The 23,473-nt window shown below is 49.4% G+C and overlaps 23 non-coding genes across 23 annotated transcripts; 8 read left to right on the forward strand and 15 right to left on the reverse strand.

Moving 5' to 3' along the window:
* Positions 1–205: 205 nt before the first annotated feature.
* Positions 206–346, reverse strand: LOC141316512 (U4 spliceosomal RNA). Its single transcript, XR_012351413.1, has one exon. It is a non-coding gene; the product is annotated as a U4 spliceosomal RNA (small nuclear RNA).
* Positions 347–806: 460 nt separating this feature from the next.
* trnas-gcu (transfer RNA serine (anticodon GCU)) lies at positions 807–888 on the forward strand. Its single transcript has one exon. It is a non-coding gene; the product is annotated as a tRNA-Ser (tRNA).
* A 1,279-nt stretch (positions 889–2,167) lies between these two features.
* Positions 2,168–2,240, reverse strand: trnak-cuu (transfer RNA lysine (anticodon CUU)). The gene has a single exon. It is a non-coding gene; the product is annotated as a tRNA-Lys (tRNA).
* An 858-nt stretch (positions 2,241–3,098) lies between these two features.
* Positions 3,099–3,239, reverse strand: LOC141316513 (U4 spliceosomal RNA). The gene has a single exon (XR_012351414.1). It is a non-coding gene; the product is annotated as a U4 spliceosomal RNA (small nuclear RNA).
* A 460-nt stretch (positions 3,240–3,699) lies between these two features.
* Positions 3,700–3,781, forward strand: trnas-gcu (transfer RNA serine (anticodon GCU)). The gene has a single exon. It is a non-coding gene; the product is annotated as a tRNA-Ser (tRNA).
* A 1,279-nt stretch (positions 3,782–5,060) lies between these two features.
* trnak-cuu (transfer RNA lysine (anticodon CUU)) lies at positions 5,061–5,133 on the reverse strand. Its single transcript has one exon. It is a non-coding gene; the product is annotated as a tRNA-Lys (tRNA).
* Positions 5,134–5,991: 858 nt separating this feature from the next.
* LOC141316514 (U4 spliceosomal RNA) lies at positions 5,992–6,132 on the reverse strand. Its single transcript, XR_012351415.1, has one exon. It is a non-coding gene; the product is annotated as a U4 spliceosomal RNA (small nuclear RNA).
* Positions 6,133–6,592: 460 nt separating this feature from the next.
* trnas-gcu (transfer RNA serine (anticodon GCU)) lies at positions 6,593–6,674 on the forward strand. Its single transcript has one exon. It is a non-coding gene; the product is annotated as a tRNA-Ser (tRNA).
* Positions 6,675–7,953: 1,279 nt separating this feature from the next.
* Positions 7,954–8,026, reverse strand: trnak-cuu (transfer RNA lysine (anticodon CUU)). The gene has a single exon. It is a non-coding gene; the product is annotated as a tRNA-Lys (tRNA).
* Positions 8,027–8,884: 858 nt separating this feature from the next.
* On the reverse strand, positions 8,885–9,025 carry LOC141316518 (U4 spliceosomal RNA). The gene has a single exon (XR_012351420.1). It is a non-coding gene; the product is annotated as a U4 spliceosomal RNA (small nuclear RNA).
* A 460-nt stretch (positions 9,026–9,485) lies between these two features.
* Positions 9,486–9,567, forward strand: trnas-gcu (transfer RNA serine (anticodon GCU)). The gene has a single exon. It is a non-coding gene; the product is annotated as a tRNA-Ser (tRNA).
* A 1,279-nt stretch (positions 9,568–10,846) lies between these two features.
* On the reverse strand, positions 10,847–10,919 carry trnak-cuu (transfer RNA lysine (anticodon CUU)). The gene has a single exon. It is a non-coding gene; the product is annotated as a tRNA-Lys (tRNA).
* Positions 10,920–11,777: 858 nt separating this feature from the next.
* LOC141316515 (U4 spliceosomal RNA) lies at positions 11,778–11,918 on the reverse strand. The gene has a single exon (XR_012351416.1). It is a non-coding gene; the product is annotated as a U4 spliceosomal RNA (small nuclear RNA).
* Positions 11,919–12,378: 460 nt separating this feature from the next.
* trnas-gcu (transfer RNA serine (anticodon GCU)) lies at positions 12,379–12,460 on the forward strand. The gene has a single exon. It is a non-coding gene; the product is annotated as a tRNA-Ser (tRNA).
* A 1,279-nt stretch (positions 12,461–13,739) lies between these two features.
* On the reverse strand, positions 13,740–13,812 carry trnak-cuu (transfer RNA lysine (anticodon CUU)). Its single transcript has one exon. It is a non-coding gene; the product is annotated as a tRNA-Lys (tRNA).
* Positions 13,813–14,670: 858 nt separating this feature from the next.
* Positions 14,671–14,811, reverse strand: LOC141316516 (U4 spliceosomal RNA). The gene has a single exon (XR_012351418.1). It is a non-coding gene; the product is annotated as a U4 spliceosomal RNA (small nuclear RNA).
* Positions 14,812–15,271: 460 nt separating this feature from the next.
* On the forward strand, positions 15,272–15,353 carry trnas-gcu (transfer RNA serine (anticodon GCU)). The gene has a single exon. It is a non-coding gene; the product is annotated as a tRNA-Ser (tRNA).
* Positions 15,354–16,632: 1,279 nt separating this feature from the next.
* Positions 16,633–16,705, reverse strand: trnak-cuu (transfer RNA lysine (anticodon CUU)). Its single transcript has one exon. It is a non-coding gene; the product is annotated as a tRNA-Lys (tRNA).
* Positions 16,706–17,563: 858 nt separating this feature from the next.
* Positions 17,564–17,704, reverse strand: LOC141316521 (U4 spliceosomal RNA). Its single transcript, XR_012351423.1, has one exon. It is a non-coding gene; the product is annotated as a U4 spliceosomal RNA (small nuclear RNA).
* Positions 17,705–20,086: 2,382 nt separating this feature from the next.
* Positions 20,087–20,168, forward strand: trnas-gcu (transfer RNA serine (anticodon GCU)). The gene has a single exon. It is a non-coding gene; the product is annotated as a tRNA-Ser (tRNA).
* A 1,279-nt stretch (positions 20,169–21,447) lies between these two features.
* trnak-cuu (transfer RNA lysine (anticodon CUU)) lies at positions 21,448–21,520 on the reverse strand. Its single transcript has one exon. It is a non-coding gene; the product is annotated as a tRNA-Lys (tRNA).
* An 858-nt stretch (positions 21,521–22,378) lies between these two features.
* LOC141316523 (U4 spliceosomal RNA) lies at positions 22,379–22,519 on the reverse strand. Its single transcript, XR_012351424.1, has one exon. It is a non-coding gene; the product is annotated as a U4 spliceosomal RNA (small nuclear RNA).
* A 460-nt stretch (positions 22,520–22,979) lies between these two features.
* trnas-gcu (transfer RNA serine (anticodon GCU)) lies at positions 22,980–23,061 on the forward strand. Its single transcript has one exon. It is a non-coding gene; the product is annotated as a tRNA-Ser (tRNA).
* The last annotated feature ends 412 nt before the right edge of the window (positions 23,062–23,473 follow it).

The following is a 23,473-nucleotide window of genomic DNA, read 5'->3' on the forward strand; positions in this document are numbered from 1 at the left end:
CCCACCGGACCAGACAGGCCCAACCTGTTTACGATGGGTAACGGTGAGCTGTAATTGCGCTGCAGTTTAATGATACCCGTCTTGAGGACATATTTACAAAACAACAAGCCTTCTGGCTCTGGCGCTCAATCATCAGCAGACACCTTTTCAACGAGAAGCAAAACCTAAACGAAACAAGACTACTTTTTCTCAACAATACTCTAAGCCTCCAGAGAGGCTAGCAAAAATTGCCAAAGCTGACTGTATTTCAAGTCATCCTGGCGGGGTATTGGGTAAAGTTTTCAACCAGCAATGATCGCGCCTCGGATAAACCTCACAGGCTACAATATCGCCTCTGCGAAAGAATGCCGGCGACGGTCGTGACCTTTTCAGGCACCTACGTGGATGTGAACCGACAAGGTGGTAGCAAGCTTTAAACTGCCGCACAAACAGTCTCCTGGCACGGGTTGCTGCACCGTGTTTCTACGGAACAGATTAGAGGTGTGTAAAAGACGGCTCATTCACTATTCCCTCTGTGCTCAAAACAGCCTGCTGAAAGCACAGCAGCAGCTGAAAAGGTCCGCAGCATGGCCTCTCTCAGTCAGCAAGGGGGCGGGGAGGCCGAGTGGTTAAGGCGATGGACTGCTAATCCCATCCTTGTCGTTCGGTTCCTTTAGCACTGGACCTTAATCTAGGTCCTGGGGACCCCATGCTGAACTTTTTGTGTGTCCTCCTTATCTAACACACTCAGTTCAGTTCTTTGAGTTCTCTACTAATGAGCTGATGATCTGAATCGGGAGTGCTAAATAAAAGACGCCACGTAATATGACGAGGTGGCCGAGTGGTTAAGGCGATGGACTGCTAATCCATTGTGCTCTGCACGCGTGGGTTCGAATCCCATCCTCGTCGTTCGGTACATTTAGCAGTGATCCTCGGTCCTGGGGACCCCACTCTGCAATTTTTGTGTGTCTTCCCTATCTGACACACTCAGTTCAGTTCACCGAGCGCTCTACTAATGAGCTGGTGGTCTGAATCGGGAGTGTTAAACAAAAGGACCGCGCAAAACGAAAGGTGGTCGAGTGGTTAAGGCGATGCAAGGCTAGTCCGTTGTGCTCGGCACGCCTTGGTTTGTGTGGGTTCGAATCCCATCCTCTTCATTTGATGCTTTAGCACCACTGAGAGCCCACCGGAACAGACAGGCCCAACCTGTTTACGATGGGTAGCGGCGAGCTGTGACTGTGCTGTAGTTTATTGATAACTGCCGCAAAGTCTTGAGAACATATTGACAAAACAACAAGTCTTCTGGCTCCGGCACGCTATGATCGGTGGACACCTCTTTGACGAGGACCAACAACCAGCCACGCCAATAAAAGGAAACAAAACGAAGCAAGACTATCTTTCTCAACAAGCCTCCAGAGAGACTGGCAAAAATTGCCGATGCTGACTGTATTTCAAGTCATCCCGGTGGGGTATTGGGTATTGACTTTGTGGCAACATGGAACTTTTGCATCTACATTAATATTAGTCTGTTTCTTCTTATTCTGAGGTCACCGTAGCCACCAGATCCATTCTGTATTCCGATCTGATGGTCACTACAGTCCCCCGGTTCCAGTCCGTACCAAGAGCAGATAGTGGATCAGCACCTTCAGCCGAATGTCAGCGGAAACTATGTCAACTAGATGAGCCCCAGAGACAGATCATCAGTAAAGAAGGCATCCACATGCCACAGCAAACTACTCGAGCTGGTGAAAATGTTCACCAAACACCCGCCGCTGAATTCTTTTAAAACAAGCCAGCTTATTGAAGGTGCACAAGATAAACGCCCTGAGAAAGCTGTGCCTCGCAACCCTAAGAATGGCATAGGCGTTAGTGGACACCTGACGCGCGTGCAAAACTCCGGCATTTCACACGACCCTGGGTGGGCTCGAACCACCAACCTTTCGGTTAACAGCCGAACGCGCTAAACGATTGCGCCACAGAGACAGCCGCTGTTGCTTGCTGCCGCCGGATCACCGGTGTAAAAGCAAGGGTTAGGGTTAGTGATAGGGATTAAAATCGCTCGCACTAACAGCGACATCTGTTTTGAAAGATGTTTCCGGAGCTCGCAAAATCCACTCAGCCTGCGCGGCGAATGGGCACGCTGGAGCCCGCCAGCCACCCTTTTGGGAAGAAAGAGAGTCAACAGAGCCGCCCAACGTGGGGCTCGAACCCACGACCCTGAGATTAAGAGTCTCATGCTCTACCGACTGAGCTAGCCGGGCTGGTCGTGGGCTTCTTCACCGGGTCGGACCCAGTTTTCATCGGCCCCCAAATTACACAGGCGAAACGGAGGCTCTCGCGTTGTGCGAGACTGTCGAGCCCTCCCCGTGGGTAGGGCTTAGAGCAGGCTTAGAGTTTTCTTCTGTCGGTTTTGACCCAATCTATTTTTGGGAAGCGCAGTTTGACCCAGCAGTGCGGGCCAACAACACGTTCTGTTTTGCCGCGTGAAGGCGGGTCAATGCTTTGGACAGCGTATGGTTGAGATGTGATTTTCCACCAATTTGGGGCACCTTTCTTAAGGAAATCAAGGATGATTTGATGGGAAATGGCAAACTGCTGTAGCGTTTGGCTAACAAGCCAAAGCTACAAAGGATGTACCGGTGCCCCGTCGTCCGAGCAGAATCCACATTCGGCCGTAATCGGAGGTTACTACTAACGTTCGATTGTGTCTCATAGGGAGTTTGACGCAGGGCCTCAGTGGAAAACAGGCCCTCGGCGGCTGAAACAAAAGACGAAGAAGGCATCCACATGCACATGATTCAGGAGTGTTAAACAAAGAAACCACGCAAGATGACGAGGTGGTCCAGCGGTTAAGGCGGTGGAAGGCTAATACATTGTGCTCGACATGCACTGGAAGCTTTAGCGCCACTGAGAGCCCACCGGACCAGACAGGCCCAACCTGTTTACGATGGGTAACGGTGAGCTGTAATTGCGCTGCAGTTTAATGATACCCGTCTTGAGGACATATTTACAAAACAACAAGCCTTCTGGCTCTGGCGCTCAATCATCAGCAGACACCTTTTCAACGAGAAGCAAAACCTAAACGAAACAAGACTACTTTTTCTCAACAATACTCTAAGCCTCCAGAGAGGCTAGCAAAAATTGCCAAAGCTGACTGTATTTCAAGTCATCCTGGCGGGGTATTGGGTAAAGTTTTCAACCAGCAATGATCGCGCCTCGGATAAACCTCACAGGCTACAATATCGCCTCTGCGAAAGAATGCCGGCGACGGTCGTGACCTTTTCAGGCACCTACGTGGATGTGAACCGACAAGGTGGTAGCAAGCTTTAAACTGCCGCACAAACAGTCTCCTGGCACGGGTTGCTGCACCGTGTTTCTACGGAACAGATTAGAGGTGTGTAAAAGACGGCTCATTCACTATTCCCTCTGTGCTCAAAACAGCCTGCTGAAAGCACAGCAGCAGCTGAAAAGGTCCGCAGCATGGCCTCTCTCAGTCAGCAAGGGGGCGGGGAGGCCGAGTGGTTAAGGCGATGGACTGCTAATCCCATCCTTGTCGTTCGGTTCCTTTAGCACTGGACCTTAATCTAGGTCCTGGGGACCCCATGCTGAACTTTTTGTGTGTCCTCCTTATCTAACACACTCAGTTCAGTTCTTTGAGTTCTCTACTAATGAGCTGATGATCTGAATCGGGAGTGCTAAATAAAAGACGCCACGTAATATGACGAGGTGGCCGAGTGGTTAAGGCGATGGACTGCTAATCCATTGTGCTCTGCACGCGTGGGTTCGAATCCCATCCTCGTCGTTCGGTACATTTAGCAGTGATCCTCGGTCCTGGGGACCCCACTCTGCAATTTTTGTGTGTCTTCCCTATCTGACACACTCAGTTCAGTTCACCGAGCGCTCTACTAATGAGCTGGTGGTCTGAATCGGGAGTGTTAAACAAAAGGACCGCGCAAAACGAAAGGTGGTCGAGTGGTTAAGGCGATGCAAGGCTAGTCCGTTGTGCTCGGCACGCCTTGGTTTGTGTGGGTTCGAATCCCATCCTCTTCATTTGATGCTTTAGCACCACTGAGAGCCCACCGGAACAGACAGGCCCAACCTGTTTACGATGGGTAGCGGCGAGCTGTGACTGTGCTGTAGTTTATTGATAACTGCCGCAAAGTCTTGAGAACATATTGACAAAACAACAAGTCTTCTGGCTCCGGCACGCTATGATCGGTGGACACCTCTTTGACGAGGACCAACAACCAGCCACGCCAATAAAAGGAAACAAAACGAAGCAAGACTATCTTTCTCAACAAGCCTCCAGAGAGACTGGCAAAAATTGCCGATGCTGACTGTATTTCAAGTCATCCCGGTGGGGTATTGGGTATTGACTTTGTGGCAACATGGAACTTTTGCATCTACATTAATATTAGTCTGTTTCTTCTTATTCTGAGGTCACCGTAGCCACCAGATCCATTCTGTATTCCGATCTGATGGTCACTACAGTCCCCCGGTTCCAGTCCGTACCAAGAGCAGATAGTGGATCAGCACCTTCAGCCGAATGTCAGCGGAAACTATGTCAACTAGATGAGCCCCAGAGACAGATCATCAGTAAAGAAGGCATCCACATGCCACAGCAAACTACTCGAGCTGGTGAAAATGTTCACCAAACACCCGCCGCTGAATTCTTTTAAAACAAGCCAGCTTATTGAAGGTGCACAAGATAAACGCCCTGAGAAAGCTGTGCCTCGCAACCCTAAGAATGGCATAGGCGTTAGTGGACACCTGACGCGCGTGCAAAACTCCGGCATTTCACACGACCCTGGGTGGGCTCGAACCACCAACCTTTCGGTTAACAGCCGAACGCGCTAAACGATTGCGCCACAGAGACAGCCGCTGTTGCTTGCTGCCGCCTGATCACCGGTGTAAAAGCAAGGGTTAGGGTTAGTGATAGGGATTAAAATCGCTCGCACTAACAGCGACATCTGTTTTGAAAGATGTTTCCGGAGCTCGCAAAATCCACTCAGCCTGCGCGGCGAATGGGCACGCTGGAGCCCGCCAGCCACCCTTTTGGGAAGAAAGAGAGTCAACAGAGCCGCCCAACGTGGGGCTCGAACCCACGACCCTGAGATTAAGAGTCTCATGCTCTACCGACTGAGCTAGCCGGGCTGGTCGTGGGCTTCTTCACCGGGTCGGACCCAGTTTTCATCGGCCCCCAAATTACACAGGCGAAACGGAGGCTCTCGCGTTGTGCGAGACTGTCGAGCCCTCCCCGTGGGTAGGGCTTAGAGCAGGCTTAGAGTTTTCTTCTGTCGGTTTTGACCCAATCTATTTTTGGGAAGCGCAGTTTGACCCAGCAGTGCGGGCCAACAACACGTTCTGTTTTGCCGCGTGAAGGCGGGTCAATGCTTTGGACAGCGTATGGTTGAGATGTGATTTTCCACCAATTTGGGGCACCTTTCTTAAGGAAATCAAGGATGATTTGATGGGAAATGGCAAACTGCTGTAGCGTTTGGCTAACAAGCCAAAGCTACAAAGGATGTACCGGTGCCCCGTCGTCCGAGCAGAATCCACATTCGGCCGTAATCGGAGGTTACTACTAACGTTCGATTGTGTCTCATAGGGAGTTTGACGCAGGGCCTCAGTGGAAAACAGGCCCTCGGCGGCTGAAACAAAAGACGAAGAAGGCATCCACATGCACATGATTCAGGAGTGTTAAACAAAGAAACCACGCAAGATGACGAGGTGGTCCAGCGGTTAAGGCGGTGGAAGGCTAATACATTGTGCTCGACATGCACTGGAAGCTTTAGCGCCACTGAGAGCCCACCGGACCAGACAGGCCCAACCTGTTTACGATGGGTAACGGTGAGCTGTAATTGCGCTGCAGTTTAATGATACCCGTCTTGAGGACATATTTACAAAACAACAAGCCTTCTGGCTCTGGCGCTCAATCATCAGCAGACACCTTTTCAACGAGAAGCAAAACCTAAACGAAACAAGACTACTTTTTCTCAACAATACTCTAAGCCTCCAGAGAGGCTAGCAAAAATTGCCAAAGCTGACTGTATTTCAAGTCATCCTGGCGGGGTATTGGGTAAAGTTTTCAACCAGCAATGATCGCGCCTCGGATAAACCTCACAGGCTACAATATCGCCTCTGCGAAAGAATGCCGGCGACGGTCGTGACCTTTTCAGGCACCTACGTGGATGTGAACCGACAAGGTGGTAGCAAGCTTTAAACTGCCGCACAAACAGTCTCCTGGCACGGGTTGCTGCACCGTGTTTCTACGGAACAGATTAGAGGTGTGTAAAAGACGGCTCATTCACTATTCCCTCTGTGCTCAAAACAGCCTGCTGAAAGCACAGCAGCAGCTGAAAAGGTCCGCAGCATGGCCTCTCTCAGTCAGCAAGGGGGCGGGGAGGCCGAGTGGTTAAGGCGATGGACTGCTAATCCCATCCTTGTCGTTCGGTTCCTTTAGCACTGGACCTTAATCTAGGTCCTGGGGACCCCATGCTGAACTTTTTGTGTGTCCTCCTTATCTAACACACTCAGTTCAGTTCTTTGAGTTCTCTACTAATGAGCTGATGATCTGAATCGGGAGTGCTAAATAAAAGACGCCACGTAATATGACGAGGTGGCCGAGTGGTTAAGGCGATGGACTGCTAATCCATTGTGCTCTGCACGCGTGGGTTCGAATCCCATCCTCGTCGTTCGGTACATTTAGCAGTGATCCTCGGTCCTGGGGACCCCACTCTGCAATTTTTGTGTGTCTTCCCTATCTGACACACTCAGTTCAGTTCACCGAGCGCTCTACTAATGAGCTGGTGGTCTGAATCGGGAGTGTTAAACAAAAGGACCGCGCAAAACGAAAGGTGGTCGAGTGGTTAAGGCGATGCAAGGCTAGTCCGTTGTGCTCGGCACGCCTTGGTTTGTGTGGGTTCGAATCCCATCCTCTTCATTTGATGCTTTAGCACCACTGAGAGCCCACCGGAACAGACAGGCCCAACCTGTTTACGATGGGTAGCGGCGAGCTGTGACTGTGCTGTAGTTTATTGATAACTGCCGCAAAGTCTTGAGAACATATTGACAAAACAACAAGTCTTCTGGCTCCGGCACGCTATGATCGGTGGACACCTCTTTGACGAGGACCAACAACCAGCCACGCCAATAAAAGGAAACAAAACGAAGCAAGACTATCTTTCTCAACAAGCCTCCAGAGAGACTGGCAAAAATTGCCGATGCTGACTGTATTTCAAGTCATCCCGGTGGGGTATTGGGTATTGACTTTGTGGCAACATGGAACTTTTGCATCTACATTAATATTAGTCTGTTTCTTCTTATTCTGAGGTCACCGTAGCCACCAGATCCATTCTGTATTCCGATCTGATGGTCACTACAGTCCCCCGGTTCCAGTCCGTACCAAGAGCAGATAGTGGATCAGCACCTTCAGCCGAATGTCAGCGGAAACTATGTCAACTAGATGAGCCCCAGAGACAGATCATCAGTAAAGAAGGCATCCACATGCCACAGCAAACTACTCGAGCTGGTGAAAATGTTCACCAAACACCCGCCGCTGAATTCTTTTAAAACAAGCCAGCTTATTGAAGGTGCACAAGATAAACGCCCTGAGAAAGCTGTGCCTCGCAACCCTAAGAATGGCATAGGCGTTAGTGGACACCTGACGCGCGTGCAAAACTCCGGCATTTCACACGACCCTGGGTGGGCTCGAACCACCAACCTTTCGGTTAACAGCCGAACGCGCTAAACGATTGCGCCACAGAGACAGCCGCTGTTGCTTGCTGCCGCCGGATCACCGGTGTAAAAGCAAGGGTTAGGGTTAGTGATAGGGATTAAAATCGCTCGCACTAACAGCGACATCTGTTTTGAAAGATGTTTCCGGAGCTCGCAAAATCCACTCAGCCTGCGCGGCGAATGGGCACGCTGGAGCCCGCCAGCCACCCTTTTGGGAAGAAAGAGAGTCAACAGAGCCGCCCAACGTGGGGCTCGAACCCACGACCCTGAGATTAAGAGTCTCATGCTCTACCGACTGAGCTAGCCGGGCTGGTCGTGGGCTTCTTCACCGGGTCGGACCCAGTTTTCATCGGCCCCCAAATTACACAGGCGAAACGGAGGCTCTCGCGTTGTGCGAGACTGTCGAGCCCTCCCCGTGGGTAGGGCTTAGAGCAGGCTTAGAGTTTTCTTCTGTCGGTTTTGACCCAATCTATTTTTGGGAAGCGCAGTTTGACCCAGCAGTGCGGGCCAACAACACGTTCTGTTTTGCCGCGTGAAGGCGGGTCAATGCTTTGGACAGCGTATGGTTGAGATGTGATTTTCCACCAATTTGGGGCACCTTTCTTAAGGAAATCAAGGATGATTTGATGGGAAATGGCAAACTGCTGTAGCGTTTGGCTAACAAGCCAAAGCTACAAAGGATGTACCGGTGCCCCGTCGTCCGAGCAGAATCCACATTCGGCCGTAATCGGAGGTTACTACTAACGTTCGATTGTGTCTCATAGGGAGTTTGACGCAGGGCCTCAGTGGAAAACAGGCCCTCGGCGGCTGAAACAAAAGACGAAGAAGGCATCCACATGCACATGATTCAGGAGTGTTAAACAAAGAAACCACGCAAGATGACGAGGTGGTCCAGCGGTTAAGGCGGTGGAAGGCTAATACATTGTGCTCGACATGCACTGGAAGCTTTAGCGCCACTGAGAGCCCACCGGACCAGACAGGCCCAACCTGTTTACGATGGGTAACGGTGAGCTGTAATTGCGCTGCAGTTTAATGATACCCGTCTTGAGGACATATTTACAAAACAACAAGCCTTCTGGCTCTGGCGCTCAATCATCAGCAGACACCTTTTCAACGAGAAGCAAAACCTAAACGAAACAAGACTACTTTTTCTCAACAATACTCTAAGCCTCCAGAGAGGCTAGCAAAAATTGCCAAAGCTGACTGTATTTCAAGTCATCCTGGCGGGGTATTGGGTAAAGTTTTCAACCAGCAATGATCGCGCCTCGGATAAACCTCACAGGCTACAATATTGCCTCTGCGAAAGAATGCCGGCGACGGTCGTGACCTTTTCAGGCACCTACGTGGATGTGAACCGACAAGGTGGTAGCAAGCTTTAAACTGCCGCACAAACAGTCTCCTGGCACGGGTTGCTGCACCGTGTTTCTACGGAACAGATTAGAGGTGTGTAAAAGACGGCTCATTCACTATTCCCTCTGTGCTCAAAACAGCCTGCTGAAAGCACAGCAGCAGCTGAAAAGGTCCGCAGCATGGCCTCTCTCAGTCAGCAAGGGGGCGGGGAGGCCGAGTGGTTAAGGCGATGGACTGCTAATCCCATCCTTGTCGTTCGGTTCCTTTAGCACTGGACCTTAATCTAGGTCCTGGGGACCCCATGCTGAACTTTTTGTGTGTCCTCCTTATCTAACACACTCAGTTCAGTTCTTTGAGTTCTCTACTAATGAGCTGATGATCTGAATCGGGAGTGCTAAATAAAAGACGCCACGTAATATGACGAGGTGGCCGAGTGGTTAAGGCGATGGACTGCTAATCCATTGTGCTCTGCACGCGTGGGTTCGAATCCCATCCTCGTCGTTCGGTACATTTAGCAGTGATCCTCGGTCCTGGGGACCCCACTCTGCAATTTTTGTGTGTCTTCCCTATCTGACACACTCAGTTCAGTTCACCGAGCGCTCTACTAATGAGCTGGTGGTCTGAATCGGGAGTGTTAAACAAAAGGACCGCGCAAAACGAAAGGTGGTCGAGTGGTTAAGGCGATGCAAGGCTAGTCCGTTGTGCTCGGCACGCCTTGGTTTGTGTGGGTTCGAATCCCATCCTCTTCATTTGATGCTTTAGCACCACTGAGAGCCCACCGGAACAGACAGGCCCAACCTGTTTACGATGGGTAGCGGCGAGCTGTGACTGTGCTGTAGTTTATTGATAACTGCCGCAAAGTCTTGAGAACATATTGACAAAACAACAAGTCTTCTGGCTCCGGCACGCTATGATCGGTGGACACCTCTTTGACGAGGACCAACAACCAGCCACGCCAATAAAAGGAAACAAAACGAAGCAAGACTATCTTTCTCAACAAGCCTCCAGAGAGACTGGCAAAAATTGCCGATGCTGACTGTATTTCAAGTCATCCCGGTGGGGTATTGGGTATTGACTTTGTGGCAACATGGAACTTTTGCATCTACATTAATATTAGTCTGTTTCTTCTTATTCTGAGGTCACCGTAGCCACCAGATCCATTCTGTATTCCGATCTGATGGTCACTACAGTCCCCCGGTTCCAGTCCGTACCAAGAGCAGATAGTGGATCAGCACCTTCAGCCGAATGTCAGCGGAAACTATGTCAACTAGATGAGCCCCAGAGACAGATCATCAGTAAAGAAGGCATCCACATGCCACAGCAAACTACTCGAGCTGGTGAAAATGTTCACCAAACACCCGCCGCTGAATTCTTTTAAAACAAGCCAGCTTATTGAAGGTGCACAAGATAAACGCCCTGAGAAAGCTGTGCCTCGCAACCCTAAGAATGGCATAGGCGTTAGTGGACACCTGACGCGCGTGCAAAACTCCGGCATTTCACACGACCCTGGGTGGGCTCGAACCACCAACCTTTCGGTTAACAGCCGAACGCGCTAAACGATTGCGCCACAGAGACAGCCGCTGTTGCTTGCTGCCGCCGGATCACCGGTGTAAAAGCAAGGGTTAGGGTTAGTGATAGGGATTAAAATCGCTCGCACTAACAGCGACATCTGTTTTGAAAGATGTTTCCGGAGCTCGCAAAATCCACTCAGCCTGCGCGGCGAATGGGCACGCTGGAGCCCGCCAGCCACCCTTTTGGGAAGAAAGAGAGTCAACAGAGCCGCCCAACGTGGGGCTCGAACCCACGACCCTGAGATTAAGAGTCTCATGCTCTACCGACTGAGCTAGCCGGGCTGGTCGTGGGCTTCTTCACCGGGTCGGACCCAGTTTTCATCGGCCCCCAAATTACACAGGCGAAACGGAGGCTCTCGCGTTGTGCGAGACTGTCGAGCCCTCCCCGTGGGTAGGGCTTAGAGCAGGCTTAGAGTTTTCTTCTGTCGGTTTTGACCCAATCTATTTTTGGGAAGCGCAGTTTGACCCAGCAGTGCGGGCCAACAACACGTTCTGTTTTGCCGCGTGAAGGCGGGTCAATGCTTTGGACAGCGTATGGTTGAGATGTGATTTTCCACCAATTTGGGGCACCTTTCTTAAGGAAATCAAGGATGATTTGATGGGAAATGGCAAACTGCTGTAGCGTTTGGCTAACAAGCCAAAGCTACAAAGGATGTACCGGTGCCCCGTCGTCCGAGCAGAATCCACATTCGGCCGTAATCGGAGGTTACTACTAACGTTCGATTGTGTCTCATAGGGAGTTTGACGCAGGGCCTCAGTGGAAAACAGGCCCTCGGCGGCTGAAACAAAAGACGAAGAAGGCATCCACATGCACATGATTCAGGAGTGTTAAACAAAGAAACCACGCAAGATGACGAGGTGGTCCAGCGGTTAAGGCGGTGGAAGGCTAATACATTGTGCTCGACATGCACTGGAAGCTTTAGCGCCACTGAGAGCCCACCGGACCAGACAGGCCCAACCTGTTTACGATGGGTAACGGTGAGCTGTAATTGCGCTGCAGTTTAATGATACCCGTCTTGAGGACATATTTACAAAACAACAAGCCTTCTGGCTCTGGCGCTCAATCATCAGCAGACACCTTTTCAACGAGAAGCAAAACCTAAACGAAACAAGACTACTTTTTCTCAACAATACTCTAAGCCTCCAGAGAGGCTAGCAAAAATTGCCAAAGCTGACTGTATTTCAAGTCATCCTGGCGGGGTATTGGGTAAAGTTTTCAACCAGCAATGATCGCGCCTCGGATAAACCTCACAGGCTACAATATCGCCTCTGCGAAAGAATGCCGGCGACGGTCGTGACCTTTTCAGGCACCTACGTGGATGTGAACCGACAAGGTGGTAGCAAGCTTTAAACTGCCGCACAAACAGTCTCCTGGCACGGGTTGCTGCACCGTGTTTCTACGGAACAGATTAGAGGTGTGTAAAAGACGGCTCATTCACTATTCCCTCTGTGCTCAAAACAGCCTGCTGAAAGCACAGCAGCAGCTGAAAAGGTCCGCAGCATGGCCTCTCTCAGTCAGCAAGGGGGCGGGGAGGCCGAGTGGTTAAGGCGATGGACTGCTAATCCCATCCTTGTCGTTCGGTTCCTTTAGCACTGGACCTTAATCTAGGTCCTGGGGACCCCATGCTGAACTTTTTGTGTGTCCTCCTTATCTAACACACTCAGTTCAGTTCTTTGAGTTCTCTACTAATGAGCTGATGATCTGAATCGGGAGTGCTAAATAAAAGACGCCACGTAATATGACGAGGTGGCCGAGTGGTTAAGGCGATGGACTGCTAATCCATTGTGCTCTGCACGCGTGGGTTCGAATCCCATCCTCGTCGTTCGGTACATTTAGCAGTGATCCTCGGTCCTGGGGACCCCACTCTGCAATTTTTGTGTGTCTTCCCTATCTGACACACTCAGTTCAGTTCACCGAGCGCTCTACTAATGAGCTGGTGGTCTGAATCGGGAGTGTTAAACAAAAGGACCGCGCAAAACGAAAGGTGGTCGAGTGGTTAAGGCGATGCAAGGCTAGTCCGTTGTGCTCGGCACGCCTTGGTTTGTGTGGGTTCGAATCCCATCCTCTTCATTTGATGCTTTAGCACCACTGAGAGCCCACCGGAACAGACAGGCCCAACCTGTTTACGATGGGTAGCGGCGAGCTGTGACTGTGCTGTAGTTTATTGATAACTGCCGCAAAGTCTTGAGAACATATTGACAAAACAACAAGTCTTCTGGCTCCGGCACGCTATGATCGGTGGACACCTCTTTGACGAGGACCAACAACCAGCCACGCCAATAAAAGGAAACAAAACGAAGCAAGACTATCTTTCTCAACAAGCCTCCAGAGAGACTGGCAAAAATTGCCGATGCTGACTGTATTTCAAGTCATCCCGGTGGGGTATTGGGTATTGACTTTGTGGCAACATGGAACTTTTGCATCTACATTAATATTAGTCTGTTTCTTCTTATTCTGAGGTCACCGTAGCCACCAGATCCATTCTGTATTCCGATCTGATGGTCACTACAGTCCCCCGGTTCCAGTCCGTACCAAGAGCAGATAGTGGATCAGCACCTTCAGCCGAATGTCAGCGGAAACTATGTCAACTAGATGAGCCCCAGAGACAGATCATCAGTAAAGAAGGCATCCACATGCCACAGCAAACTACTCGAGCTGGTGAAAATGTTCACCAAACACCCGCCGCTGAATTCTTTTAAAACAAGCCAGCTTATTGAAGGTGCACAAGATAAACGCCCTGAGAAAGCTGTGCCTCGCAACCCTAAGAATGGCATAGGCGTTAGTGGACACCTGACGCGCGTGCAAAAATCCGGCATTTCACACGACCCTGGGTGGGCTCGAACCACCAACCTTTCGGTTAACAGCCGAACGCGCTAAACGATTGCGCCACAGAGACAGCCGCTGTTGCTTGCTGCCGCCGGATCACCGGTGTAAAAGCAAGGGTTAGGGTTAGTGATAGGGATTAAAATCGCTCGCACTAACAGCGACATCTGTTTTGAAAGATGTTTCCGGAGCTCGCAAAATCCACTCAGCCTGCGCGGCGAATGGGCACGCTGGAGCCCGCCAGCCACCCTTTTGGGAAGAAAGAGAGTCAACAGAGCCGCCCAACGTGGGGCTCGAACCCACGACCCTGAGATTAAGAGTCTCATGCTCTACCGACTGAGCTAGCCGGGCTGGTCGTGGGCTTCTTCACCGGGTCGGACCCAGTTTTCATCGGCCCCCAAATTACACAGGCGAAACGGAGGCTCTCGCGTTGTGCGAGACTGTCGAGCCCTCCCCGTGGGTAGGGCTTAGAGCAGGCTTAGAGTTTTCTTCTGTCGGTTTTGACCCAATCTATTTTTGGGAAGCGCAGTTTGACCCAGCAGTGCGGGCCAACAACACGTTCTGTTTTGCCGCGTGAAGGCGGGTCAATGCTTTGGACAGCGTATGGTTGAGATGTGATTTTCCACCAATTTGGGGCACCTTTCTTAAGGAAATCAAGGATGATTTGATGGGAAATGGCAAACTGCTGTAGCGTTTGGCTAACAAGCCAAAGCTACAAAGGATGTACCGGTGCCCCGTCGTCCGAGCAGAATCCACATTCGGCCGTAATCGGAGGTTACTACTAACGTTCGATTGTGTCTCATAGGGAGTTTGACGCAGGGCCTCAGTGGAAAACAGGCCCTCGGCGGCTGAAACAAAAGACGAAGAAGGCATCCACATGCACATGATTCAGGAGTGTTAAACAAAGAAACCACGCAAGATGACGAGGTGGTCCAGCGGTTAAGGCGGTGGAAGGCTAATACATTGTGCTCGACATGCACTGGAAGCTTTAGCGCCACTGAGAGCCCACCGGACCAGACAGGCCCAACCTGTTTACGATGGGTAACGGTGAGCTGTAATTGCGCTGCAGTTTAATGATACCCGTCTTGAGGACATATTTACAAAACAACAAGCCTTCTGGCTCTGGCGCTCAATCATCAGCAGACACCTTTTCAACGAGAAGCAAAACCTAAACGAAACAAGACTACTTTTTCTCAACAATACTCTAAGCCTCCAGAGAGGCTAGCAAAAATTGCCAAAGCTGACTGTATTTCAAGTCATCCTGGCGGGGTATTGGGTAAAGTTTTCAACCAGCAATGATCGCGCCTCGGATAAACCTCACAGGCTACAATATTGCCTCTGCGAAACAATGCCGGCGACGGTCGTGACCTTTTCAGGCACCTACGTGGATGTGAACCGACAAGGTGGTAGCAAGCTTTAAACTGCCGCACAAACAGTCTCCTGGCACGGGTTGCTGCACCGTGTTTCTACGGAACAGATTAGAGGTGTGTAAAAGACGGCTCATTCACTATTCCCTCTGTGCTCAAAACAGCCTGCTGAAAGCACAGCAGCAGCTGAAAAGGTCCGCAGCATGGCCTCTCTCAGTCAGCAAGGGGGCGGGGAGGCCGAGTGGTTAAGGCGATGGACTGCTAATCCCATCCTTGTCGTTCGGTTCCTTTAGCACTGGACCTTAATCTAGGTCCTGGGGACCCCATGCTGAACTTTTTGTGTGTCCTCCTTATCTAACACACTCAGTTCAGTTCTTTGAGTTCTCTACTAATGAGCTGATGATCTGAATCGGGAGTGCTAAATAAAAGACGCCACGTAATATGACGAGGTGGCCGAGTGGTTAAGGCGATGGACTGCTAATCCATTGTGCTCTGCACGCGTGGGTTCGAATCCCATCCTCGTCGTTCGGTACATTTAGCAGTGATCCTCGGTCCTGGGGACCCCACTCTGCAATTTTTGTGTGTCTTCCCTATCTGACACACTCAGTTCAGTTCACCGAGCGCTCTACTAATGAGCTGGTGGTCTGAATCGGGAGTGTTAAACAAAAGGACCGCGCAAAACGAAAGGTGGTCGAGTGGTTAAGGCGATGCAAGGCTAGTCCGTTGTGCTCGGCACGCCTTGGTTTGTGTGGGTTCGAATCCCATCCTCTTCATTTGATGCTTTAGCACCACTGAGAGCCCACCGGAACAGACAGGCCCAACCTGTTTACGATGGGTAGCGGCGAGCTGTGACTGTGCTGTAGTTTATTGATAACTGCCGCAAAGTCTTGAGAACATATTGACAAAACAACAAGTCTTCTGGCTCCGGCACGCTATGATCGGTGGACACCTCTTTGACGAGGACCAACAACCAGCCACGCCAATAAAAGGAAACAAAACGAAGCAAGACTATCTTTCTCAACAAGCCTCCAGAGAGACTGGCAAAAATTGCCGATGCTGACTGTATTTCAAGTCATCCCGGTGGGGTATTGGGTATTGACTTTGTGGCAACATGGAACTTTTGCATCTACATTAATATTAGTCTGTTTCTTCTTATTCTGAGGTCACCGTAGCCACCAGATCCATTCTGTATTCCGATCTGATGGTCACTACAGTCCCCCGGTTCCAGTCCGTACCAAGAGCAGATAGTGGATCAGCACCTTCAGCCGAATGTCAGCGGAAACTATGTCAACTAGATGAGCCCCAGAGACAGATCATCAGTAAAGAAGGCATCCACATGCCACAGCAAACTACTCGAGCTGGTGAAAATGTTCACCAAACACCCGCCGCTGAATTCTTTTAAAACAAGCCAGCTTATTGAAGGTGCACAAGATAAACGCCCTGAGAAAGCTGTGCCTCGCAACCCTAAGAATGGCATAGGCGTTAGTGGACACCTGACGCGCGTGCAAAACTCCGGCATTTCACACGACCCTGGGTGGGCTCGAACCACCAACCTTTCGGTTAACAGCCGAACGCGCTAAACGATTGCGCCACAGAGACAGCCGCTGTTGCTTGCTGCCGCCGGATCACCGGTGTAAAAGCAAGGGTTAGGGTTAGTGATAGGGATTAAAATCGCTCGCACTAACAGCGACATCTGTTTTGAAAGATGTTTCCGGAGCTCGCAAAATCCACTCAGCCTGCGCGGCGAATGGGCACGCTGGAGCCCGCCAGCCACCCTTTTGGGAAGAAAGAGAGTCAACAGAGCCGCCCAACGTGGGGCTCGAACCCACGACCCTGAGATTAAGAGTCTCATGCTCTACCGACTGAGCTAGCCGGGCTGGTCGTGGGCTTCTTCACCGGGTCGGACCCAGTTTTCATCGGCCCCCAAATTACACAGGCGAAACGGAGGCTCTCGCGTTGTGCGAGACTGTCGAGCCCTCCCCGTGGGTAGGGCTTAGAGCAGGCTTAGAGTTTTCTTCTGTCGGTTTTGACCCAATCTATTTTTGGGAAGCGCAGTTTGACCCAGCAGTGCGGGCCAACAACACGTTCTGTTTTGCCGCGTGAAGGCGGGTCAATGCTTTGGACAGCGTATGGTTGAGATGTGATTTTCCACCAATTTGGGGCACCTTTCTTAAGGAAATCAAGGATGATTTGATGGGAAATGGCAAACTGCTGTAGCGTTTGGCTAACAAGCCAAAGCTACAAAGGATGTACCGGTGCCCCGTCGTCCGAGCAGAATCCACATTCGGCCGTAATCGGAGGTTACTACTAACGTTCGATTGTGTCTCATAGGGAGTTTGACGCAGGGCCTCAGTGGAAAACAGGCCCTCGGCGGCTGAAACAAAAGACGAAGAAGGCATCCACATGCACATGATTCAGGAGTGTTAAACAAAGAAACCACGCAAGATGACGAGGTGGTCCAGCGGTTAAGGCGGTGGAAGGCTAATACATTGTGCTCGACATGCACTGGAAGCTTTAGCGCCACTGAGAGCCCACCGGACCAGACAGGCCCAACCTGTTTACGATGGGTAACGGTGAGCTGTAATTGCGCTGCAGTTTAATGATACCCGTCTTGAGGACATATTTACAAAACAACAAGCCTTCTGGCTCTGGCGCTCAATCATCAGCAGACACCTTTTCAACGAGAAGCAAAACCTAAACGAAACAAGACTACTTTTTCTCAACAATACTCTAAGCCTCCAGAGAGGCTAGCAAAAATTGCCAAAGCTGACTGTATTTCAAGTCATCCTGGCGGGGTATTGGGTAAAGTTTTCAACCAGCAATGATCGCGCCTCGGATAAACCTCACAGGCTACAATATTGCCTCTGCGAAAGAATGCCGGCGACGGTCGTGACCTTTTCAGGCACCTACGTGGATGTGAACCGACAAGGTGGTAGCAAGCTTTAAACTGCCGCACAAACAGTCTCCTGGCACGGGTTGCTGCACCGTGTTTCTACGGAACAGATTAGAGGTGTGTAAAAGACGGCTCATTCACTATTCCCTCTGTGCTCAAAACAGCCTGCTGAAAGCACAGCAGCAGCTGAAAAGGTCCGCAGCATGGCCTCTCTCAGTCAGCAAGGGGGCGGGGAGGCCGAGTGGTTAAGGCGATGGACTGCTAATCCCATCCTTGTCGTTCGGTTCCTTTAGCACTGGACCTTAACCCTCTGGGGACTGAGGGTGTTTTTGGGCCCTGAAGAAGTTTTGACATGCCCTGACATTTGTGCTTTTTTCAGTATCTTAAAAACATATGAATGGCCCAAATCTGATTATATTGTAATCAGCACAATTTGGGCTACAATAATATGTAAGCAACATGAATGTACATGTTTGTGTTTTTGAGAAAACAACGTTTATGCGTGCTTAGTGAAAAACAAAATTTTTGAAGTCACTGAAATAAAGTCATGAAACACATACAGAATATTTGTTCACAAGACTTTGAGAACTGGATGTGTTAGGCTAGAGTTTTTTCTATCAAATGATGTGAAAATCATCTCGTTCACTTGTTTACACAAAACAGTATATTGATTTAAATTTTTGAAGACACTTTTTGCTTAGAATGGCTGTATGCGAAGAAGGCGTGAATGATCATGAATAATGCTGTGATTCACACCTGAGAAGACAAAGACCTGCATAATGAGCCGCATAATTAGTTATTCAGTCAGATGACTGAGAGGAACAAAGGAATGAATGAAGGAGGAATATAAGGACAAAATATGTTTGTAGCTTATTTTGAATAGATTTATTTATCAAGAAAAATAACTTGAGATTCACTTGTGGACTTCTTTAACATCTGAAGATGGTACAGTGCTCTCAGGAAAACAGTTTGAGGAGACTCAAGTAAATGTCAGCAGGATTCATGTGTTGTGCAGGTTTCCAATCACTAAAAACAACAAAACAAAACATCTGTGAGCATGTTAATATCAGCAGCATCATACTATTTATTTATATATATATTATGATTTTGTAGTCATAGACCCACGCATTTTGTACAAACGTAAAAAGGACATTTTATATCTGAGAAACTAATAAAAAAAATTGTATCGTGTTAAACATCCATTCGAGAACACAGTATTAATACATATTGTCAAAACATAGACTAAGTGTAAACCCTCATATTACATCCTACTGTTGTAAGATACATTAATAACTAAATAAATAATTATGATCTTATAGTCAAACATAAGCATGCTTTGTGTGTATTATAGAATACTAAGAAACTAGGCTATATTATAACTGTTAAGCTTAAATGTGAACACTATAACCTTTATATTGCATCATTCTTTATTGAACAGACTATTAAAAACATACTGGCATCATGAGTCATTTAGATGCAGTGAAATGAAACGTACTTTATAATGTTTCACTTGCTGTAGTCAGGAATTATAGTTGGCAATAAGTCTTAACTGGTCAAATGTTTGCACATTCTGTCACAGTAATAACTAACAAGTAGGCTAATAAGAGAAAAAAAAAACTTACTCATGTCTTCTGAAGTACGTTTTATTCCTGACAGAGTCTTCTTCCAGAAATGACTAACTTGAACGAAGTTTCTCCTTTGTTTACCGTGATGTGGGCGTCTACTTTTGGCGCGGCGCCCTCACGTGGACGATTTGAATATGAATAGGGAACAGCTCGTGGGCGTGATCTAATTATAAAATAATGAAGCAGACCGGAGAGACTGGACATCGTGTTGGTTTCATATTGATTATTTTATCACAGGATATTTGTTTTCGGCAAAACTTACTTCGTTTAAAAGTATACATATCAAGCTTTGTCTAGACATATTGGTCATGTCTCTGTGTTGTATATTGGCTGAGTTATAGTATATTTTACTGACGCGTTTCTGAATGAAGATCACGGAGATCAACGCGGTAGACAGCACACCCTTTTTGTTTTCTTTATTTTGCAAAATCACAATGTTTTTTTTTATTTTTTGTGAGTATATACAAATAAAAGTAGACCCTTTACAGATTCGATTAATGTACTGCTTTTATCTGTACAATCAGAAATGACAAAGTAATTAAAGTTCCTTTTGGGAAACTGCCTCAAAACGCCCCAGGGCGTTTTTCGTCCCCAGGGGGTTAATCTAGGTCCTGGGGACCCCATGCTGAACTTTTTGTGTGTCCTCCTTATCTAACACACTCAGTTCAGTTCTTTGAGTTCTCTACTAATGAGCTGATGATCTGAATCGGGAGTGCTAAATAAAAGACGCCACATAATATGACGAGGTGGCCGAGTGGTTAAGGCGATGGACTGCTAATCCATTGTGCTCTGCACGCGTGGGTTCGAATCCCATCCTCGTCGTTCGGTACATTTAGCAGTGATCCTCGGTCCTGGGGACCCCACTCTGCAATTTTTGTGTGTCTTCCCTATCTGACACACTCAGTTCAGTTCACCGAGCGCTCTACTAATGAGCTGGTGGTCTGAATCGGGAGTGTTAAACAAAAGGACCGCGCAAAACGAAAGGTGGTCGAGTGGTTAAGGCGATGCAAGGCTAGTCCGTTGTGCTCGGCACGCCTTGGTTTGTGTGGGTTCGAATCCCATCCTCTTCATTTGATGCTTTAGCACCACTGAGAGCCCACCGGAACAGACAGGCCCAACCTGTTTACGATGGGTAGCGGCGAGCTGTGACTGTGCTGTAGTTTATTGATAACTGCCGCAAAGTCTTGAGAACATATTGACAAAACAACAAGTCTTCTGGCTCCGGCACGCTATGATCGGTGGACACCTCTTTGACGAGGACCAACAACCAGCCACGCCAATAAAAGGAAACAAAACGAAGCAAGACTATCTTTCTCAACAAGCCTCCAGAGAGACTGGCAAAAATTGCCGATGCTGACTGTATTTCAAGTCATCCCGGTGGGGTATTGGGTATTGACTTTGTGGCAACATGGAACTTTTGCATCTACATTAATATTAGTCTGTTTCTTCTTATTCTGAGGTCACCGTAGCCACCAGATCCATTCTGTATTCCGATCTGATGGTCACTACAGTCCCCCGGTTCCAGTCCGTACCAAGAGCAGATAGTGGATCAGCACCTTCAGCCGAATGTCAGCGGAAACTATGTCAACTAGATGAGCCCCAGAGACAGATCATCAGTAAAGAAGGCATCCACATGCCACAGCAAACTACTCGAGCTGGTGAAAATGTTCACCAAACACCCGCCGCTGAATTCTTTTAAAACAAGCCAGCTTATTGAAGGTGCACAAGATAAACGCCCTGAGAAAGCTGTGCCTCGCAACCCTAAGAATGGCATAGGCGTTAGTGGACACCTGACGCGCGTGCAAAACTCCGGCATTTCACACGACCCTGGGTGGGCTCGAACCACCAACCTTTCGGTTAACAGCCGAACGCGCTAAACGATTGCGCCACAGAGACAGCCGCTGTTGCTTGCTGCCGCCGGATCACCGGTGTAAAAGCAAGGGTTAGGGTTAGTGATAGGGATTAAAATCGCTCGCACTAACAGCGACATCTGTTTTGAAAGATGTTTCCGGAGCTCGCAAAATCCACTCAGCCTGCGCGGCGAATGGGCACGCTGGAGCCCGCCAGCCACCCTTTTGGGAAGAAAGAGAGTCAACAGAGCCGCCCAACGTGGGGCTCGAACCCACGACCCTGAGATTAAGAGTCTCATGCTCTACCGACTGAGCTAGCCGGGCTGGTCGTGGGCTTCTTCACCGGGTCGGACCCAGTTTTCATCGGCCCCCAAATTACACAGGCGAAACGGAGGCTCTCGCGTTGTGCGAGACTGTCGAGCCCTCCCCGTGGGTAGGGCTTAGAGCAGGCTTAGAGTTTTCTTCTGTCGGTTTTGACCCAATCTATTTTTGGGAAGCGCAGTTTGACCCAGCAGTGCGGGCCAACAACACGTTCTGTTTTGCCGCGTGAAGGCGGGTCAATGCTTTGGACAGCGTATGGTTGAGATGTGATTTTCCACCAATTTGGGGCACCTTTCTTAAGGAAATCAAGGATGATTTGATGGGAAATGGCAAACTGCTGTAGCGTTTGGCTAACAAGCCAAAGCTACAAAGGATGTACCGGTGCCCCGTCGTCCGAGCAGAATCCACATTCGGCCGTAATCGGAGGTTACTACTAACGTTCGATTGTGTCTCATAGGGAGTTTGACGCAGGGCCTCAGTGGAAAACAGGCCCTCGGCGGCTGAAACAAAAGACGAAGAAGGCATCCACATGCACATGATTCAGGAGTGTTAAACAAAGAAACCACGCAAGATGACGAGGTGGTCCAGCGGTTAAGGCGGTGGAAGGCTAATACATTGTGCTCGACATGCACTGGAAGCTTTAGCGCCACTGAGAGCCCACCGGACCAGACAGGCCCAACCTGTTTACGATGGGTAACGGTGAGCTGTAATTGCGCTGCAGTTTAATGATACCCGTCTTGAGGACATATTTACAAAACAACAAGCCTTCTGGCTCTGGCGCTCAATCATCAGCAGACACCTTTTCAACGAGAAGCAAAACCTAAACGAAACAAGACTACTTTTTCTCAACAATACTCTAAGCCTCCAGAGAGGCTAGCAAAAATTGCCAAAGCTGACTGTATTTCAAGTCATCCTGGCGGGGTATTGGGTAAAGTTTTCAACCAGCAATGATCGCGCCTCGGATAAACCTCACAGGCTACAATATTGCCTCTGCGAAAGAATGCCGGCGACGGTCGTGACCTTTTCAGGCACCTACGTGGATGTGAACCGACAAGGTGGTAGCAAGCTTTAAACTGCCGCACAAACAGTCTCCTGGCACGGGTTGCTGCACCGTGTTTCTACGGAACAGATTAGAGGTGTGTAAAAGACGGCTCATTCACTATTCCCTCTGTGCTCAAAACAGCCTGCTGAAAGCACAGCAGCAGCTGAAAAGGTCCGCAGCATGGCCTCTCTCAGTCAGCAAGGGGGCGGGGAGGCCGAGTGGTTAAGGCGATGGACTGCTAATCCCATCCTTGTCGTTCGGTTCCTTTAGCACTGGACCTTAATCTAGGTCCTGGGGACCCCATGCTGAACTTTTTGTGTGTCCTCCTTATCTAACACACTCAGTTCAGTTCTTTGAGTTCTCTACTAATGAGCTGATGATCTGAATCGGGAGTGCTAAATAAAAGACGCCACGTAATATGACGAGGTGGCCGAGTGGTTAAGGCGATGGACTGCTAATCCATTGTGCTCTGCACGCGTGGGTTCGAATCCCATCCTCGTCGTTCGGTACATTTAGCAGTGATCCTCGGTCCTGGGGACCCCACTCTGCAATTTTTGTGTGTCTTCCCTATCTGACACACTCAGTTCAGTTCACCGAGCGCTCTACTAATGAGCTGGTGGTCTGAATCGGGAGTGTTAAACAAAAGGACCGCGCAAAACGAAAGGTGGTCGAGTGGTTAAGGCGATGCAAGGCTAGTCCGTTGTGCTCGGCACGCCTTGGTTTGTGTGGGTTCGAATCCCATCCTCTTCATTTGATGCTTTAGCACCACTGAGAGCCCACCGGAACAGACAGGCCCAACCTGTTTACGATGGGTAGCGGCGAGCTGTGACTGTGCTGTAGTTTATTGATAACTGCCGCAAAGTCTTGAGAACATATTGACAAAACAACAAGTCTTCTGGCTCCGGCACGCTATG

Source organism: Garra rufa, unplaced genomic scaffold (assembly GCF_049309525.1).
Source record: "Garra rufa unplaced genomic scaffold, GarRuf1.0 hap1_unplaced_096, whole genome shotgun sequence".
NCBI lineage: Eukaryota > Metazoa > Chordata > Actinopteri > Cypriniformes > Cyprinidae > Garra > Garra rufa.